Below are 26,832 nucleotides of genomic sequence, written 5' to 3' on the forward strand. Positions count from 1 at the left end.
AAATTAAAACTATGGCAAATTCAATTAACGTCAGATTTACTGTGGCGTATGCTGCCGGAGTTGGTTCGGTGATGACTCCATAAGAACCAAAAGTCACTCTCTTAAGAAACAATCTGGTGGAGCTTCAGCCTTTAGAATTCTTACATTATCCCTTCTCCTCATCTTTACCCGATTACGTAAAGTTTTTAGACCCTATATATTTGAAACGTATACTTGTGAAACGATTCAATCGCAGTGTTAGGTAACGAAACATTCCATAACTCACTTGGGGTGTTATATGAAATCGAAAGAAAAATGTAACCCTGAAAATACCTTATGAATATGTATCCCATGTTTCATCACCGGGTCACCTTCGCTTTCACGTTGGGTGAGTGGGTAGCAAACTGGAATCGCCGATCGACCATGCAGAATTTACTGCTGTCTGGGAGATGAGAAGCTTAATTCCTGTCTGGATATTGTGATGTCGCCATGAATCACATTATGCGAGTGTTATAAAAGTTCCGAAGAAACACAGCGACTGATTTCCGTACAATTACTTGAATATACCGCAAGATACTCTGCGATGCGTGCTAAAGGTTCCTTTCCGTCATCCTTCTCCGCTTGAAATTGTGCTCCATCTCGAACGGTTCCACATGTTCTGACCTTTTATAAACAATGTGTGGAAAACACAACTGTTCAAAATAATAATAATAATAATAATAATAAATATTTAGGATACAGACAAATAATAGGAATAGGTAATACAAATATTAAAGAAGAACTAAAAGAAAAATATAGACAAAGACTAACAAAAATACTGAAAACAGAATTGACAGCAAGAAACAAGACAAAAGCTATAAATACTTATGCTATACCAATATTGACCTACTCATTTGGAGTAGTGAAATGGAGTAACACAGACCTAGAAGCACTCAATACACTTACACGATCACTGCAATTTCATAACCACTTCTATAACCCTTTAGATCACATAACATCAACAGATACGAAGAAAGTAAATTGGAAAAAGAAAACACTACATGGCAAGCACCCGTATCATCAAACACAGCCACACATCGATCAAGACGCATCCAACACATGGCTAGGAAAAGGCAATATATACAGTGAGACGGAAGGATTCATGATTGCAATACAGGATCAAACAATAAACACCAGATATTACAGCAAGCATATTATTAAAGATCCCAGATGAATGCAGACTTTGCAAACAACAAATAGAAACAGTAGATCACATCACAAGCGGATGTACAACACTAGCAAATACAGAATACCCCAGAAGACATGACAATGTAGCAAAAATAATACATAAACAGCTTGCCTTACAACATAAATTTATAAAACAACACGTTCCCACATACAAGTATGCACCACAAAATGTACTGGAAAATGATGAATACAAATTATACTGGAACAGAACCATTATAACAGATAAAACAACACCACATAACAAACCTGACATCATACTTACCAATAAAAAGAAGAAATTAACACAACTAATCGAAATATCCAGACCCAATACAACAAATATACAAAAGAAAACAGTAGAAAAAATTGAAAAATACATATAACTGGCTGAGGAAGTCAAGGACATGTGGCATCAGGATAAAGTTGACATTATACCAATTATACTATCAACTACAGGAGTCATACCACACAATATCCACCAGTACATCAATGCAATACAGCTACATCCAAACTTATATATACAACTACAGAAATCCGTAATTATTGATACATGTTCAATTACCCGACAGTTCCTAAATGCAATTTAACATATACCGTACAGTTAAAAGGAACTGACGCTTGATCAAGGTCCGCGTCACTTTCCATTTTTGACCAGACATAACGTCTGAGAAAAGAAAGAAATAATAATAATAATGGTAATAATAATAATAATAATAATAATAATGAAAGAAGAAAACACCACAATCACCCATCTTTGTATCTAATTAATTACTTTAATTAATAGTATTCATATGAAGAGAACCTGGTTTCAAGTTCTCTAAGATAACATAAAATACACAATGCCTTCTGCGCATCATGTTCATTCGTAAGGCAGAGTGCCAAATAAATCGTTCAGGAGATCAAGCATTGTCGCAGCGTTACGCTGATCGTTCTATTTGTAGCCTTCCTTTATTTCAATACATGCAGTATACTGTAAATTTTGTAGCTTCTTTTTGATCACATACTATGCATGTTTACTCGGTATAATTAGTTAATGTGGGATCACATACCGTTACCTCACTAATTGAAATGGCACGTTATCCGACAAAAATACTCACTACATTTAAGTATCATTAACAGTGAGACACCGTGAATTTCTACAAAATAACCCAATGAGACATACAGGCAAATTATTCATCGACAAAGCAAATAAGTAACAAGCGTTGCATATACCAAAACGATACACAAAGACTGAATGATATTCGTCAAAAGCAACAAGCTGCCTACACTGGTAAGAAGCAGTAACTAGTATAAACCGGGTGGCGTGTTACAGCAATCTGTTTTGTTGATATATGCTTTTAAACAGATAATGTACGTAAATGTAAATCAACGGCTCGACAAACAGCGCATATACGTTACGCCTTCCTGCATAATAAAGCCCACGCCAGTGTTTTGAGAAAACACGGGACTGATAATTAATTGTAAAACGCGTGAATTTCTCAAAACAGGGGTTTATTACTCGTTTTTCCTCCCATTCATGCAACTGATAAACTGTATTGTAGTTTTTTAGGTGAACACTCGCAATGCTTTGAAAATAAATCGGAGTACGGACAGTGACCCGAAATTCATCTGGATCAGTTTGCATAGTGTGGCGTTACCTTCCGTCTCGGAATGAGACGTTGAATAGAACGTTTCTCAAAATGGCGACATTAAACAGCCGTTAATAAGACAAATGACTTTACACAAATCAACTGTCGCGGCATGGAGGCAAGCCACGTTGATGATGAACAATAATTTCCCTAGGAGCACCGTACGGTGAAGGTCACAGGAATTTCTGTAATTCTGACAAAAACGTTTACTTTTTCTGATCCATCATATAATTACTTTTCTTATAAGCGGAGCCGCATCAAGCCAATGAGTAGGCTGACAGCCGTCATTGTTCGACAACGGTAACCTTTCAAACCCATACAACTCCCAGTATAAAATGTTACGTACTGCAAGAGAAGTGATTGGAGAAAATATCTCGGGGGAGGGGGGGGGGGGTTCTAGCTTTCGATTGGAAAGCGGTTAAGGAAAGAACACGAACAATGTACGGTCGTTCACCTCCGAAGAATTGGCCTCCATGCTCTCCTATTTTGCTGCTGAAACACATTCGAAATACAATACAGATTATGTATATGATAAGAAGACAAGATGATAATTCTTCTGAAACAACGAACTCGATTAATTGTAGTAAATAGATAATTATTAAGCCATCAGATTAAACCGAATCGACTCACATGTTATCAGTATTAGCTCCCCTTAGAGAAAGACAAAATGGTAGGCAGAAGGCAAATGAAGTAGTACCTGTCATTTCTTTCTCTGGTCGAGAGGTTTCTTTGATCATAAATGATTGTTGGGTTTACAAAAGTGTTCGCTGGTTTATTGACAAGTACATGTTTTATCAAAAGTATTTAGGAATACTTTGTCTTTTTCTCGCATTGGGTCATTTCAAACAAAAAAATAAAAGAAAACGCTTCAATAGGGCGAAGTAAGTCTTGTTTCGAGTAACGAAAATATGCTGCGATTTAATGATCTCTGCTATGGAAGCAAAACAATAATTGTTTAATTGCTTAAATGTAACAATCAAAAAATTGACGTGCTTCGTGAGTGCATTTCCCGCGTAAAAACGTATCTACACCGCAGGCATAAAACAAGAGATCTTAACGTTCAGAGAAAAAGTAATTGGAGTACATGCAGATTCCAAACGAGACGTTTCCAAGAGGTGGTTACTTTCTTGTGTTATTGATGGTAAATGAGGTTACGAAGAAGGAGAAAAAAATATATGTATGCTTAAAAGCTCAACTCTGAGTTGCATGATTAAAGGCGGAGATTCTTAGAATAATTGCTGTGTGTCTTTTCCAGTATCGGAAAATCCGTTACCGTATAGATTAAAGTACCAGTCGATATTTAGAGTACTAAAAACAATGTTTTCCAGTGGCTAAACCGTATCCAAAGCCATAATATTGTACGTATGATACCCGCTGAGGAGCTAATACATTAATAGATATCATAAGGGAAGTAAAGCCAATGGGAGACGCATAGAGTAAGGAAACCTTGATTCCTTCAATACCGTAAAGGGTAGAAAGAATATAGGGAACTACGCATACGGGTGTCGTCTTGTGTGTGTGTGTGTGTGTGTGTGTGTGTGTCTATGTGGATGGTGGGTTGAAGAGAGCCCCGTTGTCAAGAGGGATTCTTGGAATAATACACGACGCCTTTCTTGTAAGGCGATGACTTACGACTTCCTTGAGTACTTCCCACCCAACAGACCAATCAGCACCCCAATTATCTATAAACAATTAATTTCGCCAGCCATAGCACTCTGACACGTACTGTACACAAGGGAACGACAGACATGAGATGGGCACAATAATTATCTTTAGGTATTTTGTTTCCGTAAAGAAGCTGAAACTCCCCATGTTCCTTCGCCTGAACAGTTAACTGGCGCTTACGTCTCCCTCTACCACATTAACGTGTTTGTTTCAACCTCTGCTCCCGCTAGCAATCACATCAAGTCATTAAACTATGTCGTTTGCTTCAGCTGTTCGTCATCAGTTTGTGTGTTTCTGCTAACTGTGCGTAAAACTTTGGAATAATTTTAGCTCAGCGTTAAAGAAAATTTGAAAACATAGCACGAAGTGGCAATTAATGGGAAGCTGAGTACTCTCGTCTTCAACATGTCAACGCCTAAACAATAACGTCTGTATTTCCCGCGAGAATATTCGTGCAGGAAATCATCGCGTTCTGGCTCGGCGCTGGCGATGCCAGCCCGCTTTCTTTACATGATTACACCATCCGCCCATAGATGGCAGCTGTTGCGCCAGCGCGTGCTCTAAACCAGGCAGAGCAAATTGCATTCCGTACTGCGTTATACAAACGGTAGGCAGAGCAGTTAGATAAGCTAGTTGTTATCAGAGTTACAATCCATTTCTTAAGACAAATATGTATTCTACCTATATTAAAGGCCGCAGGGTACCAGAAATATTTCCCATTTGTATTAGAAAGGAGATTTTCGTAACACCATGTATCCTTATTCATCATTATTTCGGTTTTTGTTTTCTTGTGGTTGAGACGATATAAATGCTTCGAACCGGTAGATAGGTATCATACAGGATAATGTTTTGACGTTTCTCATGCTCTTGGTAGCAGTATCCGAGAAATTGTTGAAATTACTTTCTTAGTTAAATATGGTAACAGATGTACGTTCCCGTTTATTAAATCTGAATTGACAGATATTATCAATTCTACTCTTGTCAACAATATTCTAATCAGTAACAACCCATAAATTCTGCACTTTATCGTGCACTTTCATAGGTGTTGTTGCTCTATTTTAATAGAGCTTTTGACTATGTAATTAGACTCTGCGAAAACCCCACTGTACTCGCTCTACCTGAGTTCATCTGAAACCGAGGATATTTATGTAAGAACAGATGCAAAGGTTTAGTTAGCTACATGGAAGTGTTACTCACCGGAGTGGATCAAAGAAGATACTTTAACTGATCTGAGTGGAACTATGTTGTGCTCTACAATTTCGGGTACACGGAAAGAGAGATTCTACATGAGATAAACTGGTAAAATTGGGATTGTGAAGTATAGACTAAATGTCAACGAAGAATTAGACCTAGTGAACTCTCTCGTGGGCGTAATAAATTATTGCTGTACGGTGCATACAATCCAATAAGTGTTAGAAATACCTATAGCGTATTGTAAACGACTTTAGTTGCAGCTCCTACACAAAGTTCAGTTGCATATTGAACTAGCAGAAGGCGACATAACGATTCCCACGGTGGTCCCGCTGCGCAGGGCCACTGATGACAAGGCCATGGCATGACGTTTCTCGTGATACAAACAAGTCGACACTGTCCTCTGGAGTAGTGTAGCTCATAGTTTCGCTAATCGCGGTACATGAAATGAAGTGCAGCTGAGCTTTCATAGGCCTGTTAGACGGCTAATGTTCAAATGTGTGTGAAATCTCATGGGACTTAACTGCTAAGGTCATCAGTCCCTAAGCTTACACACTACTTAACCATAATTATCCTAAGGACAAACACACACACCGATGCCCGAGGGAGGACTCGAACCTCCGCCGGGACCAGCCGCACAGTCCATGACTGCAGCGTCCCAGACCGTTCGGCTAATCCCGCGCGGCAGACGGCTAATGAATGGTATTTAGTTGTCAGTGGCTACAGAGACTTTCGGTGTAGCTTGTTTCATGGTATATGAGTGCCACCTTTATAGTTTTACAAAAACAGTCAGAGAAAATATTTTTTTGTGAAAATCGTATTATTGTGAAGGTATAGTAAAGGGAGTTTGCGATACACACACACACACCTTTTACACTGCTTTGTAGCTGGCGCCGCCATGTTAGAGACCTGAAAAATTAGCAAACTATTGTTTACGATTGATTTTTGTTCTTAATTTCTGTCGTGTGCACACAATTGCTTTAAACAGCAAATGCTTTGGTGAATAACACAGCCCCAGGACGGCATTTTCAGAAATTTTTTGCTCTTAAGTGCATATTTCATTTAATTTTTCGCATCGATAGTGTAACTTTCTTTTTGTTTCGAATAACAAAGAATAAAAGTCTATGATATAAAGGGGCTGCTTTCGTAATACCGCGTTTCCCCATTACACAAAAAGCTGGGTTGCTATTCCAATGCCTGAAAGCCTCGGCAGTGTTGACGATTTCAAAAGGGGGAAACGGGCTGAATGTTGAACTGAAGTTTATATTAGGGAGAGCGTTGGACTTGGGTAGTCCACAAGGCTACGGTGGTGTACTGATTAGTATGTCTGCCTAATAAGCGGGAGACCAGGGTTCAAGTGCTGATCGTGGCACAAATTTGAATGTTTCGCTTCAACTTCTATCCTTCTCAAAGTTCACAAGCTGTTTCCCTTAATGTCTTGCTACGGGACCTTTACGCGCACTTTCAAATTCTACACGCTAACTACAAGGTGGGGGGAGATATCGGTTGAGTATTTACCTGTAGGTTACTGTGGGTATCATTAAAGGAAGACATAGCCAAGTGACAGTGCCAGTAGCATTTCGAAAACATTCTTATCCGAACAGCAGTGCTAAGAAAGTTAGGACCGTTTTATGGGGTGACCGTAGGGCAGACTGCTGGGAGTGTCATACTTAACAGCAGCTGACTGACCAGTTCAACAGTCTTCGGACGAGAAATACTGATTTCAGCAGAGTTTAGGTGATTGTTTATACTTAATCGTGCCCAAGGTGTATTAAAGTGTATTAATATGGTATCTGCTGAAGAAACTATTGAACTAGTGCTATACAGGAAGAGGAGAAGGCAGTAGGAACAACAGAACTGGAGGTTCGACCACCAGCTGACAACACTACAGCAGAAGCAGGCTCTTCGTGAGAAGCAAACCCACTGGCAGATAACCATAATGGATAAATTCATCAGACAGAGACTAGGCACGTTAAAAAATGGAATAGATGTTCACACAGGACAAAAAGAAATAAGAGCAAGGGACATCAAGCTGGAAGGAGCTATTGCTGGTACAGAATCGAGATTAACAACAGAACTCAAAACAATACGATCAGAAGTCGATGAAAGGATCAAGAGCATAAGGGAACATATGGGTGAGATAATCGAGGAGAGCTTTGTCAGTATGGCTGAACAGGTAGGGACTGAGGTCACCGAATGGAATGCAAGCTAAGGCTGCTAAACAAGTGAAGCGTATAGAGGCCATCGTGCATGAGGTTTCTGTAAAATATGGAGAAACCAAAGAATGAGTAGAAACGGTACAGGTACAGGCTAATGTCATGAAACATAAAGTAACCGAGATAAATCACCAATGGCGAGGAGAGCTAGAGAAATTTTTTCGTGTATTGTGTACCAGAAGAGTGCTTCGAACGAGAGGTAGGGAAGGCGAAATTCAGCAACTTAGAATTTAAAAGAGGAGGAATAATACATCCAAAAGAATTTGTAGATGGATTGAGGGAAAATATACCAAATCACTGGAATGATGATAACAAAATAGTAGATGATACCAAAATAGTAGTTCAATGAGGGATAGCACCAGCATTCAGTATCAAAGCTTGGAAGAATTCTTCAGAAGATTAGAGAAAAAATTTGATCATCAGCGATTCAGAACAATGTAGTGGTGGATCTTCTATGTGGACCAAAATATAGCGGAGGAAATGTGTACTCATACTGGGAAAAGATAATCGGAAAACTACACTATACAAATCAGTTTGGTGATGATACACTCAAATATACGGTATTGTGGAACAAGTTGCCGAAGGCGGTACACGAAGTAATGGGAAGAGGTTCTTGGACGGATGCAGAAAGTTTTCTGAGGATGATGCAGCGGGCAGAATCACAATTCAATAATCACTATCAACCTGAGCAGCATTTGAACTACGTGCGTGGATCGATGCGAGACATTAATAATAGGTAGAAATGATCGAGGAAGACTCAGATACGGAAGAAACGAGGACAGAACAGGCGGAGGAGAAAAAACAGGGAGAAATCAGAACCAGAGACGGCAGGAAAACTAAGGAACGCGTATGTGGAGGTACAGCGGCCAGGGGAACTAGTTGGTACAGCCAGCAACGGAAGGAGGCGTAGTACAGAAACAGGAAAGCGAAGATGAAAAAGGGGATGAGGAAGAGATAGACGAAATCATAGCCGTAGAAGGAGCATGGATAATGCTAATTAATTCCTAGATTAGATATGAGGAGAGTGTGGGGTAGGAGAGTATTGTTAAGTAAGAAAGAGAAAAAAATGAGGGTAACAATCGACTAGAGAGATATGAGGATGAATTTTGGAAATACGAGAAGGACGTTCTAAGAGACAAGGTGGACTTTACAGGTTTTGAAGAACATCATTGGAATGGAGGAGAACAAAATGTCATGGGTAAGGGAGAAGGAGTTCTTGGAATAGCAGACGAAGAGGAGCTAGAGAGAGACGATGAAGGGAGAAAAATGGAGGAAATAACGACTAACAAGTTCGAGATCGACAGGGACAACAGCAGAAAGTAGGGAGGCATGGTGATTTGAGAGGTATACGAATTTGAAGCTGCCGTAGAATTAATGGCTATTTATACTAATTGGAAGGAAGGAGGAATTTTTAAAATGCCACAAACCAAACTGATGGGAAATGAAGACTTGGCGTTGTTCGCTGTACGGACAGGGCGGATAAAAATGGCTCTGAGCACTATGGGACTCAACATCTTAGGTCATAAGTCCCCTAGAACTTAGAACTACTTAAACCTAACTAACCTAAGGACATCACACACACCCATGCCCGAGGCAGGATTCGAACCCGCGACCGTAGCAGTCCCGCGGTTCCGGACTGCAGCGCCAGAACCGCTAGACCACCGCGGCCGGCACAGGGCGGATAGAAAATACTTTTGAAGTCAATGAAGCAACTGGTTATGGGGACAGATACATACTAGACAAAGCGCCAGCATATATATCCAAACAGCCTATCAAAAATGTGCCAGACAAGGAGAGTGTCATTGGTTGGAAAGAATTTCGATGATGTACTTGCGTGAAGAAGCAGAAAACTGTTTATTAGAAAATGAAGTGAACAATAGGAAAGCTGAATATAAATTTCAGTCCTTGGTAGAAATGAGGACAGTAATACACACAGAGGAGCACCGGTTGACAACGGCAATACTGTCACGGCTATCTCCGATAGAGTTTTTCAACATCTGCTGAGGAGTCATCAGATTGTAACAATCCCAGAGACCAAGGTCAGAATCGAGAGTGCCACATGTATGTTAACCAAGCCTGTTACCAAATCAGTATACACAACTATCAATTTAGGGAACTCTGAGATGGCCCAAGACTTTTTAGTGGTATCAAAGCTGAATGTTGATTTTGTCTTAGGAGTGGACGTGCTGTGTAAATACAAGGCTAAGATGGATTGCGAATGGCAATGTGTGGAGGTCACAAAGGATAATCAGACAGAAAATACGCCACTTCAAGGTATAATGTCAAGAGAAGAAGCACTAGTATGTTGGTTACACCTTAAGGAGTGTAAACGACTTGACGTAGAGAGGTAAGAAGAGAGGCACAGCAATCAGGATACTGCTGGCATCAAGACAGAAGAAGTGAAAATATTGGAAAAAGTAAATCACTAGGTAAACATCACTCTGGACGAGCACAATGCTGTTAGGGAGTTGCTACTAAAGTATAACCAAGGGCGATGCATAATTATGAATATCAGTTAAGAATCAAAGCTTTTCATTCTTTTGCCACAAAACCTTACTCTGTACCACTAATTAAGAGAACTGCCGTGAAAGAAGAGCTTAGAAAGATGAAGCAGGGGGAGTGATTGAACGAGAAAATTCACCTTACAGCAATCTATTGTTCATAGTAAGCAAACACAATTGCTCTCTATGTGTGGTTCTGGATGCCAGATGCATTAATAAGATGCCTGGGGCGGAAACAGATAGGCGAGAAAACATCTCAGAAATTTTGCAAAAGTTCAGAGGAGAGAGGTACTTGTCAAGCTGAGATCTATTGTGCGGGTACTGAAATGTATCGCTGGCAGAAGATAGTAGAAAATACACAGCCTTTTTGTCTTTGGACGATCCTACCACTACAAAGTGGGCTCTTTGGTACTGACGAATCTCTATAAGTGTTTATCAGAGTTCTAGATGCTGTTTTGGGGTCTAAGTTGAGTTACAGATTAATCATGTATGTTGATGACCTTCTGATAGCTACAGAACAATGGGAGGCGCGTAATCAAATCCTAGAAGAGTTATTCAAGGCACTTAAATAGGGCGGAATGAAGTTGAAATCGCTAAGTCTGAATTCCTAAAACAAGGAATTAAATTTTTAGGGCCTTACATTTCAGGGACAGGAATAGAGCCAGAGCCAGAGAAAATAAGAGCAATAATAGAGAAACGACCTCTGAAGAATTAGACGCAATCAAAATCACTGTATGGCTTATGGGAATTCTATCGCAAATTTCTTCCAGAGGAAGCTATGAGTGATCCACACTTAGCGAGGCTGAGTAAGGAGAATAGTATTTGGTTTTGGATCCCAGAATGTCAACTAGCATTTGATAAGACAATTACCGTTTTGCCTCACAACGGATGCCAGTGTTTATGGAATCGGGTGTCACCTTTTTCAAGAAACCAGAGAGAAGGGAGTGAAGCAGCAGAAAACTGTAGCATTTGACAGCCGTCTCCTAACTAGTTGTGACAAGAATCACAGTATCAGTGAAAAGGAAGTTTTAGCCATTATGCAAGGCCTGAAGAAATATGTTATATTTGGGGGCATAACGAAATAGTAGTGAAGGATCACAAAGCTTTAGCGTGCCTAAAGGCATGCATATTACTACATGGGAGGTTGATGTTTGGTCTTCATTCCTACAATAGTCTGATTTCCAAATAAAATATGTTAAAGTGGAGCATAACGTATTACCAGATTCTCTCTCTAGGTTCTAGGTTCCCCTTTTCTAATGAACAAGAAGGCAACACGGCAAAAGAACATGGGAAGTTTAAAATCATATTCATCAAAGGAACTCCACAAGAACCCGCAATTAGAAGAATTTGTGAGAGATTACCTAGCTGCAAGAGGAAGACTCTCATCTAAGGATGATTCGGAACCAAGTTCGACATGATGGAGAAAAATTGTCTAAGGATTATCTTATTTATGGTCAAGTTTTATTTCAAAGGAGGAGGGAGGAGAATTTGGATTCGAAAATCCATTGGCCTGATAAGTTAGTGGAAAACATTATCCATGGTCACTTTGTGCCCCAAAAATGCTTAGACAGATGGTTTGCTTCGAGCAGAAGAACTAAACAAAGGATCAAACGTGTGATCGACATCAGAAAGTTAAGGTTCAGAATAAAATACCACAAGGTACCATGTGGAATATCCTAGCTCAGGATGTTTTGGAATTAGTTTGTACAAATTTATTCGGCTCCCTTCCGAAAACTACTGGAGGCGGCCAGTGTGTTTTGGTAATGTATGACATACTCTCCAAATTCGTAAAGTTCTACGATGGGTATCGATTTTGGTCCATCCTGTATTCCGTCAATGAAATTTTTGAGGGATCGAAAGGTTATAAAGAAGTGCATCTATAGAGTATTTGTGTTGGTTTCCAAACATATTTGATTTAGAACTAAAACAAAAGGAATTGTGTCAGTAAAAATTGTACGTGAAACTATTAAGCTTGGAGAATAATACTATATGTGTAATATGTTTTATCTACGCTAAATAACTTTTACATTGCATTTTTACTGAAATAATTCCTCTGGTTTTAGGCCTAAACCGAACAATAATAATTGTCATCTTTGGAAAAAACTGAAATACTCTTGATTTACAAAAATTTCATTGGCACACATACAGGGTGGGCCAATCGCAACCTAGTCAAAGCATTCTGAAATATCTCAACACTTTATTGAAATTACACGATTCTTTATAACATTTGTTCCCGAATTGTTTTACATCTTTGTTGACACATTTCGTCAGATGACCTAGGACACTTAAGCATACTTACTATTTATTTATTTATTTATTTAGCGTATGGCTCATAACATCACAGTAAAAATTACAGAAACAACACGATTAAAAAAAATCACATATGTATAAACAGAGCAATAAATAACAGTTTGTATATAAGGACACCGCCAATTGTAACGTTACACTCACAGAAGACCAGTCACAAGCAGACGTCCAGCTTAGATAGTAAATAGTCGATTGCCTCTTGGGTCGCCATTAGGAAATCTTGTGGGTCACCCTCGTATGCCCTTAGTGGGCATTCCTGCACGATGTGTTTGACCGTCTGTCTCTCAGCGCCACAGTCGCAAGCGGCCGAAGGAAGTTTACCCCATCTGTGTAAGGAGTCGGCACATCTCCCACAGTTGGTTCTGATGCGATTAAGAGTTGACCAAACTTTGCGAGGGCAATCAAATCCTTTTGGTTTACTAAAGATGCATGGCATACTGTGGCAGTTTACTACTGTTCTGCTCTCCCATTCCGCTTTCCATCGGTCATTTATTTTGAAGTTTATTAGAATCGATGTCTTCAAAAGCGATGTAAATAGATTCCTTTAAATTCTCAATAGTTTGCGATTTTGTAGCATACACTTTAACGTAACCACAAAAGAAGAAATCTACTGCTGTAAATTCGGGACTTCTGGGTGACACTTCTGTTGCCTCTCCAATAACTTTCCCACGAAATAACTCATCCACGCAGTTTCGCATAGCTGTTGCGTAACGCGGTGAGGCTCCATCATGTCGCAAGTAAAGCAAGTTGGCCGGCCGGAGTGGCCGAGCGGTTAAAGGCGCTACAGTCTGGAGCCGCACGACCGCTACGGTCGCAGGTTCGAATCCTGCCTCGGGCATGGATGTGTGTGATGTCCTTAGGTTAGTTAGGTTTAAGTAGTTCTAAGTTCTAGGGGACTTATGACCACAGATGTTGAGTCCCATAGTGCTCAGAGCCATTTGACCAAGACTCAATTACTCAACGACTTGAGATACCACCCCAAACGGTAACACCAGGCTGGTTCAACCGCCTCTCAGAAACGATGGTTAGTGACTTTTGGTCCACTACGTCAAATAATAAATGTTGTAGAATATTACGCCAGTGTTTCATGTTTTTCATTCACAATGCATAAAATATTGTACCAATAAGCAAAGAAACCATCAAGTATGGCATTTATTTTTTATATAAAGGAACAAAAAGAAGTCGATTTCCGTTATTTTTTAGGACTTCGTCGGTGACTTGCGGCAAAAAATTGTTGGACATCATTCAGAATTAGTTGTTCTTCGATCCTGTAAAGCAATGTCCCTTGTAGCTAATGGAACAAGCGAAGATTTTTTTTTGGAAGTGCTTCACTAACGATACACTTTTGTTGGTTTTCTTCCGTCTTGGAATACCGAAAAATTTGGGCGCTGCTTAGTTTCCGGTGTATAAAAATACATTCGGATTTCGTCTGCTATTACGACGTTGTGTATGGATTTTGCACGACTGTCTGCCGAAAGTTTTGGGGACTTGCTGACACTAGCTGAGACGAGCCTGCCTTTGAGCTTAATCGAAACTTTCATGCGAAATGTCAGTTGTTTTATAACATAGTTCCTTTAAGTGTTCACTGTAAAGAAAAAAATTGTTAGCCGCCCGAATTTTAATGTTAATTGATGTCAAATATTAAAAATGTTCAAATTTGTATGAAATCTTATGGGACTTAATTGCTAAGGTCATCAGTCCCTAATCTTACACATTACTTAACGTAAATTATCCTGAGGACATACAGACACACCCATGCCCGAGGGAGGACTCGAACCTCCGCTGGGACCAGCCGCAGAGTCCATGACTGCAGCGCCTAGACCGCTTGGCTAATCCCTCGCGGTTCAAATATTAAAACACAAATAATTTTAGAATGAGTTTTCCACTCTTCAATGGAGTGTGATCAGATTTGAAACTTCCTGGCCCATTAAAACTATGTACTGCACGGGGATTGGAATTGGGGACATTTGCCTTTCGCGCACAAGTGCTCCACCAACTAAACTGCTGAAGCACGACCCGTTCTCACTGATGTATGTCTCACTTCCCGCCCTCCAAACTCCAATCTGGAAACGTGTCCCATACTGTGCGCAAGAGCCTCCCACTCGTACCAAACCTCCAGAAATGTCTCAGTTTAGCCGGTGAGTCCGTAAATGGTGGTGTAAGAGGCTTACGGTATAACTGGTCATGCTTTACCACCCCAGTTATGTGATAATTAGGCCAGTCCATCGATGAACTGACTTACAAGGGGAGGCACGACGTGGGGATCTCAGATTTACTTCTCACTTTGCATACCTTTTGTAGGCCGTTAAAACAACACATGTGCAAGTAGTAAGGTGTACTACTCTGGTAATTCCGAGAAAATCGGAAGACAAATTTTACGCGTGTGTTATGTATCTTATATACATATGTGTAGGAACCGGACGTTACCCGGCCGGGAATCGATCCCGGAACCCCATGGTCCAGAGGCAGCATTAGACCACGCACGAGCTGCAGACTTCCGAGGCCTGGCCACAGTGTCTCATTCCCGCCTCCCAGAGCCAAGGAAGGAAATGGGTCTTACAGGATTAAGAGATATTTATTTGAAAAAAAAAAATTATTTATTTATAAGTATTTATTTATTTATTTTAAACAGGATCTTACCACCGCACCAGAAGCTTGCGAGTTGTCTTCGCCCAAATTAATGAAGGCGGAACTCCCTCCAAACAGTTTCGTCAGAGGACCAGTCATGTGCCGTGAATCGTCTTCAAGTTATGAAACGTCCCCTTTGAACAATTATACACGACTGTGCTGATAAACCTCTTACACTATTTGCTTTTCAAACAGCTGAGCAAAACTGAACGTACTCAAACATTCACTAAAGTGACACACAATATTTTTAGCGCAACGCAACCTGACTATCAAAGATCCCTGCAAAAGAATGGCCCTGAGTAACATTAAACTACACCTTTCAGAAATCACTTACCTCACAAAAATCTTCATTACTCGAACTACTGCAATACAGCGAGCACCACTACTGCCAGCTAAATAAAAGATTCAAACTACGGAAGGCACTAACCACTGATAGGGATAGTTAGCAAATGAAAGATATTAATAGAGAACAAACAATGTATTTACCTTAATGGTCATAATATATATAGCAGTTCATGACAAATTTCAAAACTCCACCATCTCTCTCCCCACATCCACCACTGCTGGCGGCTCACCTCCAACTGCGCAACGCTACGCGCTGTTCACTTCCAGCTGCCGCTGCCCAACACTACAATGGCAGACAACAATGCAAACTAGACACAGACTGCACACAGTACAGCCAGTAATTTTCATACAGAGCGCTACGTAACGTTGCCAATAAGAAAACATAAACAGCCTACTTACATAAAGAAAACATAAACAGCCTACTTACATAAAGAAAACATAAACAGCCTACTTACAAAGTGTGCTTTCTGGTACACGATACGCCCCAATGAGCGGGAGGATCGTCAGTAATGCGCCTGTTTAATTCGAGAGTCGTGTCCGGTACAATGCATGGCGCCGAAACGCCTCATATTTCGTCGTCAGATGGAACCAAAAGTCGAGAGTGCTTCCGGGCGCGGCTTGCAAAACATAGTACAGCACCATGCCCTTCAGTCAGTTGACGGCGTTTATTCTGGCAGTTGGAAAGCAAACAGTATCTGGGCGTAGGAGTTCGTCCTGAGTGACAGACTTTGGCTGTCGTCACAACAGGAGCACCAGCATACATTGTAATATAATATTGCAGCAGCTGTCCGTCGAAGCACACGTCAAGCGGTGCGCGTCCGGATCGACAGCTGCGCAGTGCGAGCACAAAGGGTCGTCTCTAAGATGGATGGAATGGAGGCGCTGGCGTGTGGCTGATTTGCCGCTCACCACCACACACCACAAGAAACGAGCGTACGTGGGCAGGAATGGGGCGTGGCCGGCGCGCCATACCCTGGTCTAGCGGATTGTCGGATGTTGCTGTTCGACATTGTTTCGGGGTAGTCGTGCTTACTAGATGTGGTAATACTCTCTCGTACTCGGCGCCCTCGTCGCCGGTAGATCCTCGGTCATGTTGCTCAGTTCGAAGGAAAAATCTCGGATGTGGGCGACAGAAGGACCTAGGTGTCTCACGGCGAACGGCGGTCGAAGATGTCAAGGCACGACGATCTGAAGCACCGTCTCCGTCAAGCTGATGCTGGTCTACGTCCATGCAAATCGCGCCGTCCGTAGGCATAACTCCCGCGCACGGTTGTGGACTTGAGTCAACCCCAGGCCTCGTTAAAGTAGTGTAGCGGACTCTGAATACCAGGTGTAAAAGTATGAAACAGGAATTTCCCTATAGATTGTGCTAGCCGTCAGTGTAGGACCCGTGTGACCGCGTCTGCAGCGCCATCTCCTTCCTGCAATGGCTGACGACGAATTTCAACACACAGTAAACAAAGTTCCATAATTCGGTATGTGTTTCAAACCCGTAAACATGTCGAGTTTTGTGCCTACGAACTAAGATTTGTGGACAGAATTGGTTTTCTGTTATAATTTGAAGAAAACTGCTGCAGAATCGCATCGAATGCTTGTCGAAGCTTTCGGCGAACATACTCTCGGGAAAACACAGTGTTTCGAGTGGTTCAAAAAAATTCAAAAGTTGTGATTTTGAAGTGAGAAACGACGAGCGGGGGAAACCACCGAAAAAGTTCGAGGACAACGAATTGCAGGCCTTATTGGATGAAGATGATACTCAGGCTCAGCAGGAACTCGCGGAACAATTGAATGTGACGGTTGAAAGCTGTGAGAAACCTGTAGAAATGGGAAAATGGGTTCCGCACGAACTAAATGAAGGACAGCAAGCAAATTGAAAGACCACTTGTGAAATGCTGCTCGCCAGATACAAAAGAAACTCGTTTCTCCATAGAACGGTGCCAGGTGATGAAAAATTGATCCGAAGCGTCGTAAATCATCAGTGAATCCAGGAAAACCATTTACATACACTGGAAGACCAAATCGCTTTGCAACTAAGACAATGCACTGGTTTTTGTGGGATCAGAAGGTTGTCATCTGTTATGACATGCGAAAACCTGGGGAAACCGTTAACACTGATCGCTACCAACAGCAAATGATCGATTTAAATAGAACATTACGTGAAAAACGACCGGAATATGTAAAGAGGCAGCATAGTCATATTGCTCCATAACAACTCCCTGTCACACGCAGCGAAACGGGTGAGCGAAACGATCGAGCCGTTCTGCTGGAAAATACTGGGGTATGCGGCTTATTCTCCATACTTGGTTCCGTCCGATTATCATCTATTTGTGTCACTAAGACACGCTCTTGTTGAAAAATGCTTCAATTCGTATGAAAATGTACGAAAATGGCTCACTGACTTGTTCGCTTTAAAAGAACAGTTTTTTTTTTTTTTTTTTTTTTTTGGCGTGCCATTCATAGCCTGCCCGAGAGGTGGGAGATATGTATAAATAACAATGGAGACTATTTTGAATAAAATATTATTTATCAGTTACAAACGAAAAACGTGTAATTATTGCAGTCATGGACTGTGCGGCTGGTCCCGGCGGAGGCTCGAGTCCTCCCTCGGGCATGGGTGTGTGTGTGTTTGTCCTTAGGATAATTTAGGTTAAGTAGTGTGTAAGCTTAGGGACTGATGACCTTAGCAGTTAAGTACCATAAGATTTCACCAAAAAGAATTATTACAACCAAATTCCGGTTTCATACTTCTATACGTGGTATGTGACCTATGCTCACAAAATGTCCGTACGCCGCCTGGAAACTGTGGTCCATGGTGACCGTTAGGGGAAGAATGTGTACAAAATAGATTTGGACGCTAAGTAAGTGTTGACGTAACACATCCGTAGAATCATATCCATTCTGCGGAATCTGCTGTCACAGAGCAGCGCACGTATCCGTTGTAATACCGGCGATATTTGGCTATTGCAGTTCGGCGAACTGTACTGGAGAAATGCGCCACTAGTGCTTTCAGTGAGGGAATCTTCTGGAAGGGGATCACTGTCAGGAGGAGAAGGCCTCTCGAGACCTCCATGTACTTCTCTTTTTTCTATTGAATATTTGACGACAATTACTTCTTACGGCAGCATCTTCTCACAGATACATCAGTTACATAATAGACGAATAAAACATCTCTTGCGATTTTCTCGGAACTGGCATAATAGTGCACGTTACTACGTCCATAATATGTTGTTTTAATAGCCTACTAAAGTTGAACGAAGTTTCAAGTAAATCCGTGATACCAACGTAGTGGCCTTCCCTCGTTAATGAGCCGCCGCGCCGGCCGCTGTCACCGAGCGCTTCTAGGGGGTTCAGTCTGGAACCGCGCCGCTGCTACGGTCGCAGGTTAGAATCCCGCCTCGGGCTTGGATGCGTCTGATGTCCTTAGGTTAGTCAGGTTTAAGTAGTTCTAAGTCTAGGGGACTAATGACCTCAGATGGTAAGTCCCAAGTGCTTAGAGCCATTTGAACCATTTTGAGCCGCCGCGTAGGAATTCTTCCTACGTGTTATGTGGAGATGCTCTCGTAGTTTCATGTCACCTTGCAGAGTAGTAGCAGCGTTGTCGGATTCTTAAAGTGCAACACTACTGTCTTTGTTGTACGTAATGAAGCGGGAAGTATTTTGTACAAATAATTTTTACATGGGATGCCATTATGGTGTATTTATTTGAGAAACACCATCAGATGAACCGTCAAATGAACTGATTATAAGCTAAGTGTTAACGGTATGAGAGCATGATCTACCGCATTGCTAGATCGAGAGGTATCCTATCGACTACTACCAACTATGGCGCACAGTCTGTAAGTTGAGGGTGCAAATAGTATATTTCGTATAAGACCGTACATCTTCGATTACGCCGAAGTAGTCATTTATTTATTTACATCTACGCTTTCTGGCACTGTAAAATTACTGAAAGACAGTATTTATGATCTATAGACACACACCTAATATCTGAGTGGCAAAAGGCAACTTACTTTAGCAAATATTTTTTTTTTATAACAGTTTCTTGATTCGCGTCAGAATAAATGTGCTTTCCCTACGTGTCCCTTTGCTGACGTCATGTACAATTTCTGCATCGGCACCTGATCCCACCGGCTCCGAAAGCGCCAAATGGCCTATGCTAACCAGTATGGAAACCTACCGCTCGCTTCTTACTGCGTACGTACTGTCGCGTTGATACATTCACTTCACGTATGTGAAACACCAAAACTGGAAATAAAGCAAAATGCGCTCTTATCTGCAATTAAGGGTACCTTACATGTGCTCCAGACATCTCTTTGCAGTGCCTTTTCTTCAGGAATGCAAGTCCTGCAAGTGACGTAAGAGAGCTTTTGTGAAGTTTGTAAGGTAGAAGATGAAGCACAGGTGGAAGTAAAGTTGCGAAGACGGCTCGTGAGTTTTTTATTTATTCGTTCGGCATATACAAGGCAAATATTACAGTGTCATTACAATCCACCAGCAAATTACAACACTACACAATGCTACTTATAGTTTTGAGCCAATCTATGGCTAGGTCAGGCAAGTAATGTATGTCCTTCAGTTCACCACTATATCCACACACCAGTAGGTGGTCCATTGTCTGGATTTCTCCACATTCACACACGGGACTCTCCGCAAGTCCCCACTTATTCATTAGATGTTTGCATCTTCCCACGCTTGTTCTAAGGCGATTTAAGGCAACCCAAAGCTTCCGAGGGAGATAAAAACCATTTATTTTCTTGCTGGGGTCATCGATAAGCTTTTGGTTCTTGTGTGTCCCTTTGCGCCATGATTCTACCCAGGCTAGCTTTGGGTCGAAGTCCTGTAATTCCCTGCCAGTCTTCCAAAAGGGGGACCAAGATTTTAGCCTGTTGATGGGTGATAAGTCTTGGTGTATAGGGAGTTCTGGATTGTGTACGATCTTCCTATATATTCTTGAGGTCGCCATGGAGCGCCTTATATCAGGGGGTTCTATGTTGGCAAGGACTGGGAGCCAGTCACATGGGGTAGCCCTGAGTGTGCCTGAGATAATTCTCATCGTCTCTTTCAATTGTCGTGAGTAGTGCTTGGATAGCACAGTCGGCAGAACACTTGCCCCCGAAACGCACAAAGTTGTAATCTGCCAGGAAGTTTCACTAGTAATGATACATTGTGCTACCTCACCCGGGTGTCTTATGCAGACCTTGCAGTCTCAGAATAAAAAGAGCTTGCCCAAGTTTGCCGTCATCTTAAGTAGTAACAGGATTTAAAATTAATTTCCTATCCAGTAACCTAGTGTGCAAGGTGCCGACAATGTTCTTACTTGGAATACTGGGGTGGTGGGAGGATATCACAACACTGGTAAAAAAGAAATTAAGGAGTAATAAAAAAAGAGATATACTGTATTCTGAAATCGCAATCGAGCAAACGTAATATTAAGCTGAAGGCAGTCTTCGCTCACGGTACACAGTGAACAAATGACACAGAGAGCATGTATTGAATCATAGCCAGACACATAGGACTACGATCAGGTCGGAGATTTTTTTAAGAGGTGGAGCCCCTCCACGCCCACACCGGCATGATGGCCAACACAAAAGGTCTACTGCCATCTCTGCATAAGGGTTAGTATTCACTAATGTGAGGTGTCGCAGGATGTGGGTGCTGCGATGTTTGCGTACGTCTGGTTAGGATTAACCATTAATACGCGCTCATCTGGAGATAGATTGGTCGAAATCTGACGAATGGTAGCGGTTTGAAGGGCAGAGGAAAAAAAGTGCCAAGGCAAGAGCCAAGGGAAAAAAACCTCTGCGAAAGTTAGGTCGGGCGGTAAGAGCAGTAGCGGTTGTCTTGCTGCCTGCGATAGGTTGTGCAAGGATAGGCTTTGTTAGTAGTGGGTATCATGCATGTCGATACCTTGACGTTGTGCGTTTGTGCTGCTCGGCGGCTGGCGCTGGGTGCTGGTACAGAGTCCTCGTTCAGCGTCAGCAACGTGCAACAGTTAGGTTTGTTATCGGTCTTGTGTCCGATAGATCATATACCGGAGGCACAGTGTGAGGGAATGTTGGCAGATTGTTTGTGCGTCTGTGGGCGAGCTCGTCGGTGTCCCTGCTGTGGCCTGTTGGTCGGCTCTAATAGCAGCTGGTAGTTGCCAGTCAGTGTTCTGATATGCAGGGGCTTGCCGACGTTTGTCACTGTTTGCGTATGTTAGTTTACCATAGGTGGCTATGCCCTAGCTAGCAGTGTCTTTGGCCGCTTGTGCTTCCATTTGTGGTTGTGATCAGGTCGGAGAGAGAATGCTGAACCATAAGAAGCACATCAAAGTGACAAAGATGAAGATTTGGCGGAATTTTACCATATGGTTTGCACCAGTAAGCTGCGGTCGTAGCGCTCGAGATACTCGCACCGGCGAGCGAACGAAACGGCGAGAGAGCTCGAACGATATTGCTGTGTTCTGTCCAGAGTAATAAGCAGCTAAACTGCTACTGCTGCATGGCGGTAAATGCCTACAGCCAGACGCGGTCGCAAACGGTGATGATGGCTACAGCTGCTGGTCCGCTTCCAAGCCAAAACTGAATGGCGCCGAACGTGGGCAGACCTTTCATGGACTGACTAGCGACGCAATACGGTAGTCTTCGGACCTCAAAAAATAGAGCCGCTGCCATCTACGGAGAAGGGCGACGGTCCAAGCCTGCCTGCTGAGATTTAGTAACTGACCACATCATTTTTCAGGCAGGTGTTTCCTGTACTGGTACAGTCCCACACGTCCGAAACGGCAGGTCTCTCTGCATCACTATGTCTGACTTGAGGAGAAAGAAGTCTCTTTAAAACTTGAGCAGTGTCTGTTGCCGCCAGCCGCACGGGATTAGCCGGGCGGTCTCAGGTGCTGCAGTCATGGACTGTGCGGCTGGTCCCGGCGGACGTTCGAGTCCTCCCTCGGGCATTGGTGTGTGTGTTTGTCCTTAGGATAATTTAGGTTAAGTAGTGTGTAAGCTTAGGGACTGATGACCTTAGCAGTTAAGTCCCATCAGGTTTCACGCACATTTGAACATTTTGTTGCCGCCATTTTGGGTGATTCATTAACTCGTCTCCAAATGGCAACAGCCGAAATCTTTTTCCAGGTTTCGGTTCCTCAGGTTGATTGGACTCATTGTCATGAAGTTTATTTTCTCTCAAAAATTTCGCTAATGGCTTAAATCACGACTGAATTTTCAAGTGGCTAGACGTATAAACTGTAGTGAAATGATGGGTACACCGGTGGGATATTCATTGCCACAGGATTCTGAATTGTCATCTGATTGATTGCTTATGAATTCCTACTCGACTTCTCCCTCTTACGGGCTCATGCACCTCATATCGGCACGTGGCCGTCTTGAGAAGGCTCGTGACGCTTGATGTTACATCATCTCCACAGCACCAACTGTCTACATCCGTAGCTACCATGCGGGGGACACGGGTTTGATTCCCGGTACTGCCAGGAACTTTTCCTTGGTGGGAGGACTGGAACAACCTACACTCAGCCTCGTGGCGCCAACTGAAGAGCTACACGACTAATAGTAGCGGTTCCAGGCTCAAGAAAGGCGACAACGATCGCGAGAGCGTTGTACTGACCGCTCGCCGCTCCTTACTGCATCCACTGACGCCATTGTCACAAGATGACAAGACGGTCGGTGGAGCCCGACTGGCCCGTCTAGGGCCAGAACGCGGAACTTTAACTGAAAGTACACGTTCGCAAAAACTTCAAGCGCAATATACACTACTGGCCATTAAAATTGCTACACCAAGAAGAAGTGCAGGTGATAAACGGGTATTCATTGGACAAATATATTATACTAGAACTGACATGTGATAACATTTTCACGCAATTTGGCTGCATAGATCCTAAGAAATCAGTACCCAGAACAACCACCTCTGGCCGTAATAACGGCCTTGATACGCCTGGGCATTGAGTCAAACAGAGCTTGGATGGCGTGTACAGGTACAGCTGCCCATGCAGCTTCAACACGATACCACAGTTCGTCAAGAGTAGTGACTGGCGTATTGTGACGAGCCAGTTTCTCGGCCACTACTGACCAAATGTTTTCAATTGGTGAGAGATCTGGAGAATGTGCTGGCCAGGGCAGGAGTCGAACATTTTCTGTATCCAGAAAGGCCCGTACAGGACCTATAACATGCTGTCGTGCATTATCCTGCTGAAATGTAGGGTTTCGCAGGGATCGAATGAAGGGTAGAGCCACGGGTCGTAACACATCTGAAATGTAACGTCCACTGTTCAAAGTGCCGTCAATGCGAACAAGAGGTGACCGAGACGTGTAACCAATGACACCCCATACCATCACGCCGGGTGATACGCCAGTATGGCGATGACGAATACACGCTTCCAATGTGCGTTCACCGCGATGTCGCTAAACACGGATGCGACCATCATGATGCTGTAAACAGAACCTGGATTCATCCGAAAAAAGTACGGTTTGCCATTCATTCACCCACGTTCGTCGTTGAGTACACCATCGCAGGCGCTCCTGTCTGTGATGCAGCGTCAGGGGTAACTGCAGCCATGGTCTCCGAGCTGATAGTCCATGCTGCTGCAAACGTCGTCGAACTGTTCCTGCAGATGGTTTGTCTTGCAAACGTCCTCATCTGTAGACTCAGGGATCGAGACGTGGCTGCACGATCCATTACAGCCATGCGGATAAGATGCCTGTCATCTCGACTGCTAGTGATACGAGGCCGTTGGGATCCAGCACGGCGTTCCGTATTACCCTTTTGAACCCACAGATTCCATATTCTGCTAACAGTCATTGGATCTCGACCAACGCGAGCAGCAATGTTGGGATACGATAAACTATCGACCATTATCAAAGTCGGAAACGTGATGGTACGCATTTCTCCTCCTTACACGAGGCATCACAACAACGTTTCACCAGGCAACGCCGGTTAACTGGTGTTTGTGTGTGAGAAACTTTCCTCATGTCAGCACGTTGTAGGTGTCGCCACCGGCGCCAACCTTGTGTGAATGCTCTGAAAAGCTAATCATTTGCATATGAGAGCATCTTCTTCCTGTCGGTTAAATTTCGCGTCTGTAGCATGTCATCTTCGTGATGTAGCAATTTTAATGGCCAGTACTGTATGTAGAGCAGTTCCCCCTTATATAAGATTAATACATTAGCTATAACCGATGGCATAAGAAATGTGCCAACGGGGGCTATTGAAAGTTAATGCTTCCGAATATTTTATGTGAAAACTCTTAAATCTTTTTAAATTAAACAAATGTTATTAACATTATACATCTTTATTCTTCATGTCTACATATTGGCAATCCTTTGTCGCTAGAGGCCTCCGAATTGTGGCGCATAAGAAGGCTGTATGTAACGTAACTCTGGCCATTGTGTGAGAAACTGCATGCTGTTATCGAGTTGCGGATTCGAATAGTTCCTCCATACGTGGAGCACCCTCTCCTCTAATATGACGATGCCAAACAATACACGAGTGCTGCGACAACTGCAACAATCAAACGCGTTGCCTTCACTGTCATCGATCGTCCTCCACACAGTTCCGACTTGGCCCCATCAGATTATCATCTGTTTCCAAAACTTAAAGAACACTTTCGAGGGCTTCCCTTTGATAGTCATGAGGCGGTGCAAGCAGAGGTAAGGCTGTAGCTCTATCAACAAAGTCAAGCATTCTATAGCGACAGTATCAACAAACTAGTCACTCTACGGCAGAAATGTATTCGTCGCCAGGGAGACTGCGTTCTGAAATAAATATGTAGACATGAAGAATAAAGATGTAAAACAACAACGTGTTTTTTTCAGAGGCTTTAATGGCTTCCATATAAGAAGTTCAGAGGCGTTACTTCTCAGCACGTCTTCGTATTACTGAAAGCGTTCAGCAAAAATATCACGTAAACTGTATTTGTGCCATTACTTGGAATTGGACTTTCCTATTTCAGTTTTATAATGCGTCCAGACCACAGAATAACGACCATTGCATTGTGGTTAAAAGAAAATAAATATTTAGATTAGTCTGTCGAAAACCCACGAATCTGTCTCCATTAAATATCTTTGGGATGAAATACAATGCTGATTGCCTGTTACGTCAGAAAACGAAGCCTTAATAGTTGCCTGTACCTCAAGAAGAGTGGTAATAAATTTCCAAGAGAGGCTTTTTGCTATCAGTCGTATCGATAGCATTCTTAGAACCAACAACGGGTAATATTCGCAGACTTTTGCCCACAAAGTTTATTTTTTTCGTCCTCGCTTAATTTAGTGTTTTATAGCCTATATCACTTCAAAATAAATCCATTTTTTATTGATACGAAGGATGCTTCCTATAAAGGCTTCAGTAAGAAATGCAACACACTTTTTCCTCGGCCAATTTCCTCTGAAAAAGTCTCGCTTCAGCCCCTATAGTTTCCTGAATTTCCGATAGTTGGCAGCGTTATACGTACTCTTCAAAATGGCGTCTGTAACGGAGGTGCATCCAAAGCAGAGAGCTGTCATTGAATTCCTTTTGGTGGAAAATCAGAGCATCGGAGATATTCATATGCGCTTGCAGAACGTCTGCGGAGACCCAGCAGTGAACAAAAGCACGGTGAGTCGTTGGGCTTGGCGTCTGTCATAATCGCAACAAGGTTGCCCAAACCTGTCTTATCTTCTGCTCGCCGGCCGGCCGCATACAGCTGTGACTCCTGTAGTGTTGGAACGTGCGGACACTCTCATTCGAGGTGACTGACAGATCACAATCAAACAGTGCAAACGAAGTTTTCCTTCTCCATAACAACACAAGGCCTCACAGAAGTTTGGGCACCTACAAAGAGCTCACAAAACTTCATTTGACTTTTACTCCTTATCCACCCTACAGCCAGGATCTCGCACCTTCCGACTCCCATATGTTTGGCCTAATGAAGCATGCCTCCGCGGGAAGGAGTACGAGGATGACGGGACGGGAATACTGTTGATGCACCAAGACGTTGGCTCGACGACGACCAATAGAGTGGTATCATGCTGGCATACAAACTCTACCAATAAGTTGGCACTGAACGGAGATTAAGTTGAAAAATAAGAGTTTGTATCCAGACGAGTGGGGAATAATATGGTATCTTGGAATCCTGAATAAAAACAAACTGCTTTCAGAAAAAAATGTTGCTTTACATATGGAACACCTCTCGTATAA

Source organism: Schistocerca cancellata, chromosome 2 (genome assembly GCF_023864275.1).
Source record: "Schistocerca cancellata isolate TAMUIC-IGC-003103 chromosome 2, iqSchCanc2.1, whole genome shotgun sequence".
NCBI lineage: Eukaryota > Metazoa > Arthropoda > Insecta > Orthoptera > Acrididae > Schistocerca > Schistocerca cancellata.